Source organism: Zeugodacus cucurbitae, chromosome 2, assembly GCF_028554725.1.
Source record: "Zeugodacus cucurbitae isolate PBARC_wt_2022May chromosome 2, idZeuCucr1.2, whole genome shotgun sequence".
In the NCBI taxonomy this organism is placed as follows: Eukaryota; Metazoa; Arthropoda; class Insecta; order Diptera; family Tephritidae; genus Zeugodacus; species Zeugodacus cucurbitae.
Window position 1 is genome coordinate 73,041,953 of NC_071667.1, and position 14,336 is coordinate 73,056,288.

At 36.3% G+C, this 14,336-nt stretch overlaps 1 protein-coding gene across 1 annotated transcript in view; it reads right to left on the bottom strand.

Moving 5' to 3' along the window:
* The window catches only part of LOC105209119 (mucin-2), a 123,454-nt gene extending 109,485 nt beyond the window's left edge, over positions 1-13,969 (bottom strand). The window contains exon 1 of the mRNA XM_029038308.2: positions 13,937-13,969. The gene's annotated coding sequence lies outside the window, so the exon portion shown is untranslated. The remainder of the gene's footprint in view (positions 1-13,936) is intronic.
* Positions 13,970-14,336: the final 367 nt, after the last annotated feature.

Genomic DNA, 14,336 nt, shown 5'->3' on the forward strand with positions numbered 1-14,336 from the left:
CATAAACAAGCAATTACAAATTTTATTGCTTAATGTGAAATTACTTGGAATTGTTTTCACCCCCTGGTGCATTGCAAGTACAATGTTAATTATCTAATATTAACCGTTATCAAATTGATTGCCATCATGCCTCCCCACCAACATGAATTGCTATGGAAAAAGTCAATATGCATTTCAATAAACTCTGCACACCTGCATTCGATCAATATGTTACTATTGCTGGTGTTGTTGTTGTTTTTCTATGCAGAGCTATTTTTAACCAAACGCCATGGGAATTATGCATTTGCATACAAATACACACAAAATAAACTCTCAACTTTCGCACTTGGTTTGGTATATATTAACTTGTATTTTACGAAATTTCGTCCGTCCCGCCATTCATTCTTCACTCGTTTGGTTGGTGGTCAGTTTTGCTGTGTGGAAAAGTTAAAATTTCCAAATACACTTTTATTACAGATCAGAGTAGAGTCGAGGTAAAGTATGTAGTGCGGAAAAATAATGTTTTTCCATCCTTGTTGTTGTTGTTTTGCTACACTTTCGATATTTACGAGCTATACTAATTGGACTATGGGGTAGTGTATTTTTCGATTTTATTGTTTTCTAAGTACTAGCGAAATCACCTTTAAGCACAGACATATTCATACACTTATACTCATACTCACACTCACACACACACAATTGAAAGTACTCGTAGACAAAACCCAAGCAAATATTTTACAAATAACCATTTATTTTGAGTTGGTCTTGCTATGTTTTCATATCTCCAATGTGAAACGCCTGTGCCTGTGTCTCTCTCTCTCTCTGGTGCTCATGTTGTGTCCCGCTGCTATTGATTGTTGTGTGGAATTGGACAAGCAACTTATTTGTTTAATTTCCAGTTTGTTTTAATAGTCTCTTGTCACTTCAAGTAATAGTTTAATAAAACTATCGGAAATGTTATTGTTTTGCTTGCTCTACTATTATTTGTAAATATGTATTGCATGTAAGAGGATTTAGTTGCACAGGCAAGTCCACTCCTTGGACCAGCTCATGCTGCGTAAGTGGCAAATGGTTATGTTTGTGTAGCTGTGTGGTTGTTTTTATTTGTATTGAATTAAGAGTTTGCGGAAATTGTAGAAACATAAATTTTGGACACTCATACGTACTTACACACAAGTACAGCATAAAATACTTATTTATTTATTTGTATTGATATTTGGACCACAAGAATTATTCATATATATTTAAATGTTAGTGTTACAGGTGTTTTCAAATGCAATTGCCGTTTTAAGGTTCTCACAACATGTTGCTCTGAGTATATGTAATAGTTTTGGTCATCTAACGGTTGTTTGTAAAACCTAAAACTAAACGAGTTAGATATGGAGTTCAATATACCAACATGTTCTTTCTATATATCAAATGTTCAGAGAGGAAATGTTTGTCAGTCTGTGCAATTAATTTCTTAAGTAAAATTTAGATATTTTGATGAAATTTTGTACATTTATTATTTGTCACTTTGAGAAGGTTGGTGTTGTGGATACACGAATTCTGTTTAGGTCCTGGTTCACATATAAAATTAAGTAATGAGCACGATGGAGGGGAAAGTATTAAGGTTGTAAAAAGTATGCGTGACCACAGACTCTAATATGCTTCATGAACTTATCTCACATTTACTAAAGCTGAATCAACCAAACTTGGTGAAAACTGTGCGTTTTACCCTGTGAGGATCACACAGCCTACGGGTTTATAAAGATTGACATACTTTATATTCATACCAATACATTTTCAAAAATTATTTTCTTGTTAAGTAATCTTATACAGTATAGGAATAGATGGAATCGGATCCACGCCTATGTCGGTTATATTAAAAAATATTTATCGACCAACCAATGTATAATATTAATTTAATTTCTTGAGTAGAGCAAAATCCAGATTTTATATTGCAATGGATCCTATGTAGGTAATACAAAGCACGTCTTGCCTTTGGTGTAATACCACATACATCAGCTATAGTGATAGATATGTCTCCATACAGTTAAAATGTATTATTTCCTGTCCAGCTTTGCTCAAACTTAGCTTGAACTTCGTTACTAGACTGCTACTTGGTTAAGGAAAGTTCTCAACTATCATTTCAGCAAAGGCAATTTTTGTTACTTTTTTTAAAGATATCTTATGGTATTTTTCTTACAAATGAAAGCGCAAAAGATGACAACGAAAGACATTCATTTATTTGGTGAATAATCTATCATATACAAATATTCCAGAAATTCTAAGCATATCCATAGTCAGTAAAAGAATGTTGGCTTAGTCGCTAATATTAGTACAAAAAAAATTGGCTATAGGTGGCGCTATTGTCGAGATGCTAATATGGATCCCTCATCGATTTCTGATTTATTTGGTTCATATCTGGTGTCTTTTGAATTTCGCGGATATGTATAAAAGCGCAAACGTATCTGTCAATACTATCCATTATTTTGAAAGGTCTTGACATAACCTACAAAACGACGCTATGCATGAATAGTTTGGATATTGCAGCATGGATAAGCCAGCCGGCGAACGAATTGTGACGACGAATACCGATCAAATCATGAAAAACATCGAGGTAGACCGGCATGTGGCATCTCGTGACATCGCCCAGGAGATGGGAATTCGCCACCAAACCATTTTAAACCATCTGCAGAAGGCTGGATACACAAAAAAGCTTGATGTTTGGGTGAAACGGAACGAACTCGATCCATTTTTGAAGCGGATGGTGACTGGCGACGAAAAATGGATCACATACGACAATATCAAGCGAAAACGGTCGTGGTCGAAGGCCGGTGACCAAGCCGAGATTGACGGCCAGGAAGGTTTTGCTGTGTGTTTGTTGGGATCGGAAGGGAATCATCCACTATGAGCTGCTCCCATATGGCCAGACGCTTAATTCTACTATCTACTGCGAACAACTGGACCGCTTGAAGCAGTCGATCGACCAGAAGCTTCCAGAATTGGCCAGCAGGAAGGGTGTAGTGTTCCACCAGGACAACGCCAGACCACACACTCCGTTGATAACTCGTGATAAGCTACGGGAGCTCGGATGGGTGGTTTTATCGCATCCACCATTTAGCCCGGACATAGCGCCAAGTGATTACCACCTGTTCCTGTCCATGACGAAGGCGCTTGTTGGTGTAAAGTTGAACTCAAAAGAGGTTTGTGAAAAGTGGCCGTCCGAGTTCTTCGCAAATAAGGAGGGGAGCTACAACGAGGGGGTATTATGAAGTTGCCTTCTAGATGGAAATATATTATCAAACGAAACGGCGCATATTTGAACTAAATCCGATCACTATAACACCTTTTATAAAACATTGAATAAAGTTCAAAAAAGCGGATGGGAGATATTTGCGGGAAAATTTTTATTTGAAGCAAATTTTACCAATTCAAATGGCAACATAATGTTGGATAGGTAACGCTAACGTTGTTGCAGTCATTAATTAGTATGAAATATATTTCTGCTATACGAAGTTTTTATAAATTTGATATTTTTTTGCAATGAATTCTTGAATTGTACCACTGTATAAACAAGACTCTACTTTCTTAACAAAATCACATACTTTCCATCACACAACTGATATTTGCTTTTCACACAGCTTAGTGTTTTCACATGCAACATTCTTTTTATTTACATTTACATTTACATTTGTTGCAAGCAGAAAAAGGCTTTAAATAAAATTCACTTCATACCGAGATTTCCTGTTGCCAAAAAATGCTGCAGGTAAAATTTAATAATCCATAAATCCATTTACACAATATTTACAGCTGGCATTTGGGCTGTAATAACTGTAACGTTAAAACAAATATTTCACAAAATTGCCACAAAAAGTTGTTAGAAATCTTTTTTGGCATTACAATAACAACAACAACATATTTTTCTTTAAATGAAAATGCAACTAAAGAAAATTTATAATTCAATTTCCTCGGCTTACAAGCGGCAGCTAGTAGAATTGAGCGCCCAAATAAAGCTCGACAAAGAACGGTAAATATTTATAAAGTAAGTAAATATTACATTTTATTAAATAAGAAATAAAATGAAATGAATGCGCTTTTCTTTCATTGCAAATAGATATGGAAATGGAAATAAAAACAATAGTGCTTAAATCGGATTTTAGATTTCTTATTAGAAATTTTCAACAATTTACTTATTTGAGTTATTCACAGTGAGCTTACGGCACTTCTACTGTGAGTCTTCTACTTATGCGAATTCAAATGCATTTATTTACACTTTCCTTTTTGGGTTTTGCCGCTTTCTGCTGACTGCAGAAATGCCGTAGACAAATAGATGAATAAGTTGACAGCATTGTTTGTAAGCATGAGTTAGAGCTTAAGCTTAAAAAATAACAACAAAACGCTTGCTTATAGAGTGCAGCGCAACGTCAACTACAGAAACATACATACATATATGCAACAACACATATGAAGTGGCAAGCATAACTACTACTGCATGCATATGCATAAGCACTTAAGGGCGCATAGTGGCACTCGAGCGTTAACTAACACCAAACAGCAGTCGAAACGTCACTAACATGACAAACACATACATACTGCCATAGAAGTACACACACACATAAAGAAATATATACAAAGAGCTTGGCTGTTACAAGCATAGTTCTAGGCGCAAAGCCGAAAAGAGTTAACACTTCACTAAAATGAAGCTGCTGAACGTTGTAGAAGACATCTAACAACAACAAAGAAATTAAAAAAAATATTACAACAACAACAACAAAGCTGTGTAGCTTAAGCGAACTTGAGCTGTTATGCAGCTGCCGGCAATCTAAGCTGCCGCTTGCATATATGAATTGTGTGCGAATAGGTGCAAGACACATGCAACACACACACACAATTATACTTGCAACACACACGCTGCATATATGCATAAAGTAATGACAACAACAAATAACCGCTACTACTTGACTGTCAAGCAATTTTACATTTGAACTCCGAGGAGACACTTGCCTCTCTCTGTGTGTGTGTCTCTGTCACTATTACTTAATATTTATGCGCGTGCGTGTGTATGTGTGTGATAACGTGCTCTGGGTACTTAGGCGAGTTAATGGTGCGCATAAGTAATTTTTATGCAATTTCTACAACAAAGGCGCACAGCTTGCATACAAATATTCAAGCATTTAACAATCACACACACACACACGAGCACATGTATTTGAGCGCGTTAGTTTCGCTTCGTATTTCGCATATTTTGTCTGTTGTTGAGCTGCTTGGCTTCTCACTTGTCTGCGTTGCCTTACTCAAGCATTTTATTTCACTATAAATATTAGCATATTTCTAGGCGCTCAAAGTCATCTACATATGTATGTGCGTGCGTGTGTGCAACGCTGTAAGCTTTTGTTTTAGTGGCAGCTTAATTAGAAGCGAACTTGCAATTGCAATTGCTTGCACTACAATTAAATGACTTGTTTTGTTGTTGTTGTTTTCTTTGCTTGCAGCACAACAACCGTTGAAGGATGTAGCTGAGGTTCTATTATTCATATTTAGGTTTATGTTTGAAAATGAGCGTTGAATTGTTGATTGAAGGCATTAAAGCTCTAAAAGTATAAATTTTAATTACTTGAATTCAAAAGAAAAATTACGAAAAACTCAATTAGTAAGCCACAAGTAATTTAAATCTAAATTGCGTAAAGTCTTAATATTTCAGTTTAAGATTTCGGGCATGCATCTCTTCCCCGAGTGACGCAATTAGGCCATGCAAGATATTAAGTCATATTCATAGTCATAGTTGTACTCATTATTGATACTCATTTTCATGTGAGTATTCATAGTAATACCACTTATCTTTATTTCCATATTCATATTCATGTTTATTTATATTCATGCAATTGTTAATACTCATACTCATATTCATATTCGTATTCATAATCATATTCATATTCGTTTTCATATTCATATCCATATTCATATTCCTATTCATATTCATATTCATATTTATATTTATATTCATATTCATATTCATATTCATATTCATATTCATATTCGTATTCATATTCATATTCATATTCATATTCATATTCGTATTCACATTCGTATCCATACAAATATTCATATTCGTATTCGTATTCATATTCATATTCATATTCATATTCATATTCATATTCATATTCATATTCGTATTCATATTCGTATTCATATTCATATTCATATTCATATTCATATTCATATTCATATTCATATTCATATTCGTATTCATATTCATATTCATATTCATATTCGTATTCACATTCGTATCCATACAAATATTCATATTCGTATTCGTATTCATATTCATATTCATATTCGTATTCATATTCATATTCATATTCATATTCATATTCATGTTCATATTCATATTCGTATTCATATTCGTATTCATATTCATATTCATATTCATATTCATATTCATATTCATATTCATATTCATATTCATGTTCATATTCATATTCGTATTCATATTCGTATTCATATTCATATTCATATTCATATTCATATTCATATTCATATTCATATTCATATTCATATTCGTATTCATATTCATATTCATATTCATATTCATATTTATATTCATATTCATATTCATATTCATATTCATATTCATATTCATATTCATATTTATATTCATATTCATATTCATATTCATATTCATATTCATATTCATCATCATATTCATAGGCGCAATCATATCCATACTCATACCCCTACTTTTACTCACAATTATACTCATTTTTATACCCGTATTAAAATTTATATTTATCGTAGAAATTTGAATAAACACAATAATTTATTGTTACGTCCTCATTATACTTGACTACTTTAAAATATTTGCGGACACACCCTCGGAAATGGTATTCGGGTCAGTACTATAGGCTCAGCGTTATAAAATAAAATCATCTTCTACGTAATATGGGTGTGTCGAGCAATTTGAAAAGTAAACTTTGGGTATCAGAACTTGGAGATTTCCTTATTTGCTTCAATGGACTTTTTTGTAAGCTGATTCGATTCAATACCAACTTCTATTGTTCTACCCTCCTCTGGATTTATCTACTAGTAAGTCATCGACATCTGTAAGAAGATTGTAGCATTCCGAAGTTACGGTTTTGTCTTGGCAAGGCACTTCTTTAAAAAATCTCTCAGTTTACATCATCTAAAAGAGCTTTTTAGTTAAAGCTCCCTAAAAAGCTTTCAGTAGAAACTCTATATTAAAGCTTCGAGTCAAAGCTTTCATCTTTTCTTGCATGTTAGTTTCCATAATTAGGAATTGGATCTTAGAAACTAATTTCACTAATAAATCCACTTCAATCTTTTGCAAATTGGAAATATTTGTTGCCTTCTTCGCCCAGAATTGAGTTTCAGAAAACCGGTTATAACTTCATATATGCGCCTGAAAACTATTTCTTATTACAGACTGCTTGCTTGAGACTAATTTCATGCACATATGATTTCTGCACTTCAAAGGCGCGTCGCAAAGAAATGCATAAATGTAGCTTGTGTTGCATGCAACAGACAGACAGTTAGAAATGCAAGCAATTTAATTGGTTGTGCGCTTTGTAAGAAATGTAAATAACAACAAATCTAAAGTTATGTGCAACTTTTTTTGTTGTTGCAACATTTTATTGTTGTTGCAACAATTTGTTGCAGGTAATTACTTCTTTCGGTGGAGGTAGTTTTAAGCACAGAGGAAATAATTTATGAAAAAATAGGTAAAAGAAAATTAAGAAGGCAAAAAACAGTGATAACAATGCAATGTTGCAAGTAAATGCATACTACATGTGAATATTTAATAAACGCTTGCAACAAATTAAAGAGCGTGCGCACTTTGTAGTAGAAATTTATGCAAAATTTTGTGAAATATTGTTGTTCTTTTTGAAATAAAGCGAGGTCATATGTTCACATATACTCGTGCGTAGGCATGTTGCATGTCACATGTGGCACGGTGGCGTAAAATCGGTGACATCGGCTGCTAAAAATTTTGCCTGCTGGGCAGACTTTGTGCGCTTGCCTTGCTAAAGCTGACAGCTCTTTTGGTTTTCGTTGATTTGCTCATTTTGTTGTTTTTGTATGGTGTGTGAGCGTGCAATAATATTTGCAAAAACAACAAAAGCAGCAATGAAAGACAAAAAGTTCAAACACAAATACCGACACTATTTCATAAATGCACACGCGTGTGTGTTGGTGTGTCTGTGCATAGTTATGCATTTGTTGCACTTACATAATACGTGTGCCGTTATGCGATTGCACTTACATATGCCTGCCTGTGCGCGTGTGTTAATATGTGTGGCATGCGGCAAGTGACGTGCTGCGGTTGCGCTTCCGACTGCCGAGCTTAGGCGAGCGTTTGTGGCTGACATACACGACAGTCAAAATTTACTGTTACTGTTGTTGTTGTTGTTGTTGTTGTTGTTGGTGGTGGTGGTGCCGTTAGTTTATTTGTTATTGTTGCAAAGTTTCTCGTTTGGGCGCACGTGATTTGTGTTGGCAAAATAAATAAACGTTGCATGCATTGAGGCTTATTGTGGCACAAACACATACACACCCTCATACAAACAAACATGCAGAAGAGATTTGTGGCAGCGGCGAGGTGGTGCGGTGTGGCATGGTATGGAGTTTAGATGGCGTAAACAATGCCGCAAGCATTAGCCTCTGTATATATATTTATATTTTTATGATTGTTGTTGTTGTTTTTATAGTGTTGTTAAGCTTGTTGTTGTTATTATTGTTGTTGTTGCCGTAGCTTTGCAGCCAAATGCCATTCATATGTGCATGTACTGATTCACACTTTGTGGCAGTTGTTTTTTGTCACTTTTTTGGCAACTACTGTTGTTGTTGTTGCCACTGTCACTACCACCACAGCCGCACTTAAGCATTTTTGTCACAGATATGAAAATTGTTTTCGCTTTTCAAGCAGCAGCAGCAACACAGCTCAACAACTTCAACGACCAATTTGCTGCTTGCAACAATTTGTGGCAGTGTCCACTTTTGGCGTTGTACGTTGGCTATTTGGCTCGTTGGTCGGCACAGTCGTGCGTGCAAGCCGTACATACATACATATACCGTTATGCCTAATTTGTGCTGCATATGCATATGTGTTTGTGTGTTTGTTTGTGCCACATTCTGCAGCCAACTGTCCATCTCGTTTATGTTGCATGATGAAGTGGCGATTATGCTTGTATCGTGTGTACTCATGAATATGTGTTTGTATGGGTGTGTGTGTAAGCTTATTTATTGCCACTAGAATCGCCTCAGTACGCTCAACTACCTTCTTCATATATTACAACAAACACACACACGCACAATACATATATATACTTTTAGAAGCTCGTGCATCCTTGGCCTCCATCTGCAGTCTGTTGTAGCCTCCCTTCGTAAGCCGGAAATGTCTCAACTTTTGGTCTTTTGGCATTCTGTGGCCAGTTCTGCAAGTTCCAACAATTAGTATGCCTCAAACTGTGGCACAAATACATACCTACTCGTACCGGCCTGTAACTGTTTACGTTTTAGTATGTAGCTTGTAGCGTTCTTAGGACAAAAATCTGCTCATCACTTTCAAGGCTAGAAATTTGGTGAGGATTTTGTGGTTAGATGTGTCCTATTTTACAAGATACTGCATCTGGCACCCATTCTAGGTGGTTTTGTATTTGTGTGCGTTATTCGTGGCTTGACTGTTGGAAAAACTTGAACTTGTGGAACAAGTATTCCTGTTTGATATCGGTGCTTTTGCTCGGAAAAGGTTTGCGTCTCTACTAAGCCTTCGAAGTCAATATTAAACTGTGCGGAACCCAGAGCTAAACTCTTTAGATTGAGGTACTCGTAAGTTCTGATAAGGCATTCAACACAAAATCTTGTAAAGAAGCCCATATCTATGTAGGAATAAGCACCGACAGAGGAATTTCATTCAGACTCAGCTAGAACGGAAAGGACGGCGTTTAATACTAACAGGTTTATTATGTTCCAAAACTATTTGAGGAAAGTTTTATGTCGCTCCAACAGCTAGCTTTATAGAAAACTATTGTACCGAGACCTTTAGGTACTAGATATTTATAGCCTGTGGTAGCCATAGTACGAGATCGAAAGGTTTTAAATCTTTATAGGAGAGAATTCGCTTAACATTATGTTTGGACAACTAATGCCAATGACGACGACGGCCTTACCTCACGGTGCTCAGAAACAGAAGAAATCAATGCAAAGCCCAACTCCAAGGTCTCTTGCTCCCCATAGTACCTGAATCAAGTTTCCGGTCAGACCTCTGAAACTGCTACCGGTTGAGCTTCCTTTCATTATATTTGGACAGTAAGACCAACTGGAAACAACAAATCCATTTATTTTTTGTATTTTTTCTTAAGGTGAAACTTAGACGATCGTCGGTTAGTGATGCGCGTCCTACCGAATAGGTAGTACAATCATCGGTCAACAAGACGAAAAATTAATGAACTTGTATCAGGTGAAGAAGTATTACCTAAATAATATTTTGTAAAGTCATTATATGAGCTCTTTGTTGGACTCATGGAGTTCATGTGGAATGTGTATTCGGAATGTTTCAGAGTTTTACCATCGGTGAGATCGTTGGACATTGGATGCTAGTAATTATTGATTTAGACGGTTTACCATTTGTAGTCTGAAGATAGATGCCTTTGAAAATAAAGTCCGGTTCGAGATTATGAGAAAAATACTTTGAATATATCGGTAGCTAGGATTCTGAAGTCATAGTGTCTTCGAAATGGGACCATAACAGTTCTTAATATCGAAAGAATCTCGTTTTTCGCAGTCTAACGATTTATGTGATGAAACAACATTCCAAACTATACAGGTATGTGAGATAGATAAGCTCCGTACACAATTTAAAAGACGAATTGAAGATAAAGAGGACAAAACTCTGCTCAAAACGGGCATTCCTGCGCTACTTTAACACTTAAAACATCGAGAATCTACATGCCAACACAATGTACTACAATTTGAAACGATATAATCTTAATATCAATAAAGAATGCGCGAACATCTTACGAGTTGCATTAAAATGAGCATCGCGATATAAAAACACATAAATTATGGATTACCATAAAGAAATAAAATAATAAAATTGTAAAAATACAATCGAAGAAATAATCACAGTGAAACGTGGACCGGCCGTTGCGCGCAATACATTAACTAATTTATTGCGGCAAACGACGCACGTCGCCACGCAGTGGACGCCGACACCGATTGCCATTGCCTGTAGGTCGAGCCCGTTACGGCCAGAGCCGGAGACGGAGCTGGAGCAACAAGTGACAACAACAAAGCCTGTGCCGTCGTTGCCAATCAAGCAGCTACTGCTGCAGCTGTCGAAGCAGAAAAATGCACCAGTGACCAGGAAAAAACGAGCGAAAAGAAGGTGAGACAAACAAAAGTGAAAACAAGCATGAATACGAGGCAATGGTCAGAAGACGGACGGACGGCCGAAGACCCGCTGAAGACAAACCAACAAATTGGCTGAAAGCGCTGAAGAAGTTGCTTGACAAGAGTTCGGCGGGCAACAAACGAAGCGGATACACTTGCATATTGGCGGCTCAAGGTCGTCGCTGTAATTTGTGTGCATGATTAAGTCGCAGCTGGGGCAAAAAGAGTGCGAACCCGAGAAGCCACAACTGGAGTAAGTGGACATAGCAGACGCTGCGGCAAGGCAAACGCCTTTGAGGCAGGTTAGGACAAGATTGGCTGCGCTCGTGACGGCGGTGAACCGCAGCGCAGCAATAAATTCATGCATGAAACAACAACAAACACAAGAAAAATACCAAAGGCATTGCTGTAGCTTCGATCTATTTTCAGTTTTTTTTGTTGTTGTTGTTCGACCAGTTAATGGTTGCGGGAATTTTTATGACTGCGTTGCGCGTTGAAGCCACTCAGCGGTACTGCGGTGGAGGATCGACGAGGTTCGAGAAGGCAAGACTTTGGCCTTTGCGGCGCCTCGAGTCGCATGTTGACTGTTTCGTTTGGTCTCAAAGGCGTTGAAGGCGCAAAAGAAGACATAAAAATTGTTGCTTTCTTTGTAGTTTGCCTGGCGATTTGTCATGTACTTCGCGACAAAACTGAAAACATGCAGTTAAAAGCACCGCTGTGGGCGTTGAGGCGTGTTGCACACTGCTTGTTTGCCGCAGGTTAATTGTGGATAATTGCATATTGGCGTGGTTTCTCAGAAACGCCACGACATTGTAGTGGACATAATTGCTGCACAAGGACATGAGAAGGAAGTCGGGTATTTGAATGTAGGGTTAAAGGTTTGGTAGATGGTTTGGAATCTTAGAAACACTGAGGATGGAATATCAATATTGTCGGTGAGACTCCTTTGTAAAGAGTCGGTGCTTGGACCTTGCCTGACCTGACTATAACCTGGATCGAAGCAAGAGCTTCTAAAGTATCTCTTCTCTCTGAACATGGTAATCTGTTTGTGCTTCGCAGAAGAGAAAGTGGGTCTAACTCCAGTCTTCTTTTTCTTCATAGAGGACAATTTCTATTAAAAATAAATTATACTAAAAACCCTTTCTTAATCTTCCTCCGCTATTAGTACCAACTTTTTGGAATTTAAACTCATTCACTCTCGCAACTTGACTTCCATCAATATTTCTTTCTATTTGCACACTGTTCCAACGCATCGTTCGTTTTCTCCTCATTCTTTTTTTGCATAAAAAATCTCTTAAAAAATTTACACATCGTTAGCTTTAAATTACAACAATAAAATTATACTAAAAGGCATAATTTAATGGCTGCAGAATTACAAAAAATCTACTTTTTTCTATTTGCTTTGCGTTTCTACAAAATTCCTCAGCAAAAGTGCTCAGGATTTAGCGAATGTAGCAAATTAAAGGCAAAAAAAGAGAATAAAATTGCAACAATAAAAATGCTAAAATAAAATCGATAAGCAGAGCAGCGGCAGCATTCCGAAATGCCGTTGGCCATAAAAAAAGGTGAGCAACAACAAAGTTGGCGCTGGAGCTTTGAACGTCGTTGTAAAGCTGCTGCAAATCTGCTACTAAAATAGCCACTTTTGTGTAAATAACAGCGTTGGCCTCACTAACATTCTTCAGATTGCTTTTTTCGCTTCTATTTGCCAAATATTACTGTGGCATGTGCGCAACAGGCTACCTTTTTCTAGATTTCTTTTTACGATTTTTAAATGCGAATAAATTCACTATTTTATGTTGTTGTATTGAAATTGTTGTTGGATGTCACTTTGAGTTAGGTTTTATGTTCTCTGTTGAAATAAACAAAATTCCTACTGTCGCTCCATAGAAGAAACTGTAGGAGCATGGTTGGAATTCTCAATGGTCATAGTCTGGCGTGTGCCGCCACCTATAAGGTGGGGCTGACGGATCGAGATGTCTTCAGGAAATGTCAGGAGCAAGGTATAAGAGAAACAATAGAGCATCGCTGGTGCGCTTGTCAAGCATTGCCAAGGCAACGGCTCCAGCATTTTGGGGCCCCATAGTAGGAGAATCTGAATGAGGTATCGTTAGTAAAACCTCAGAACCCACTACGTGACAGCAATCCATCCGGTATCGCAGAGGACTAAAACTGGTCCAGGTGTGGCTTTGGCCAACTAGACTATCCTAACCTATATTCTCTGTTATGACTACTTTGTTGTTTTTTTTACTTTTTACAAAGGTTGGCAAATACAAGGTTGCCACATCTGATTAGTTATTTAAAATTAATTTAGAATTATTTAAAACATTGTGAAATGTTAACCGAATAATAATTTTTCAGCATATTTGAAAATAGAAAAATTATTCAATGCTTAGATAAATAAAAGTCTTATAGAGCATTTTAACAAATTATGATTTTATGATGTTGCCACCTGATTTCAGATAAGATAAAATTGCTCACTAAGTTAAGATTCAGAGTGAGTTGTGGAAAATGGTTAAACAGATTTCAAGGACATCATAAAACTGTAATTAAATTTATTACTTACCGATAAATATACGCTTTTCAAAATCATCAGCTTGCGAAAGACCAAAAAATGAAAGAAAGATGAAATGAAAAAATAAAAAAAAAAAATAAAAAAATGTATTTGTAAAAAATATATATATCGGGGTTAAAGTTAAGGTTATAAAAAAGAGAAGAAATATCATAGGTCCACAAAAATATAGTATATACATACATATATCATCGTAGGATGTAAGAAGTTTTCAGGAACTGAAATATTAAGGTAAGCTCTGGAATAATCTAGTGAGTTCCCGATCACTAAATCCAGATCTTTTTTGACATTGCCAGACTAAAAAATTTAAACTTTAGCTTCATATATTTATATCCTTAGATGAGGTTTTAAAGTACATTATATGATGAACTTCTACGAAATTATATTTTCTGAG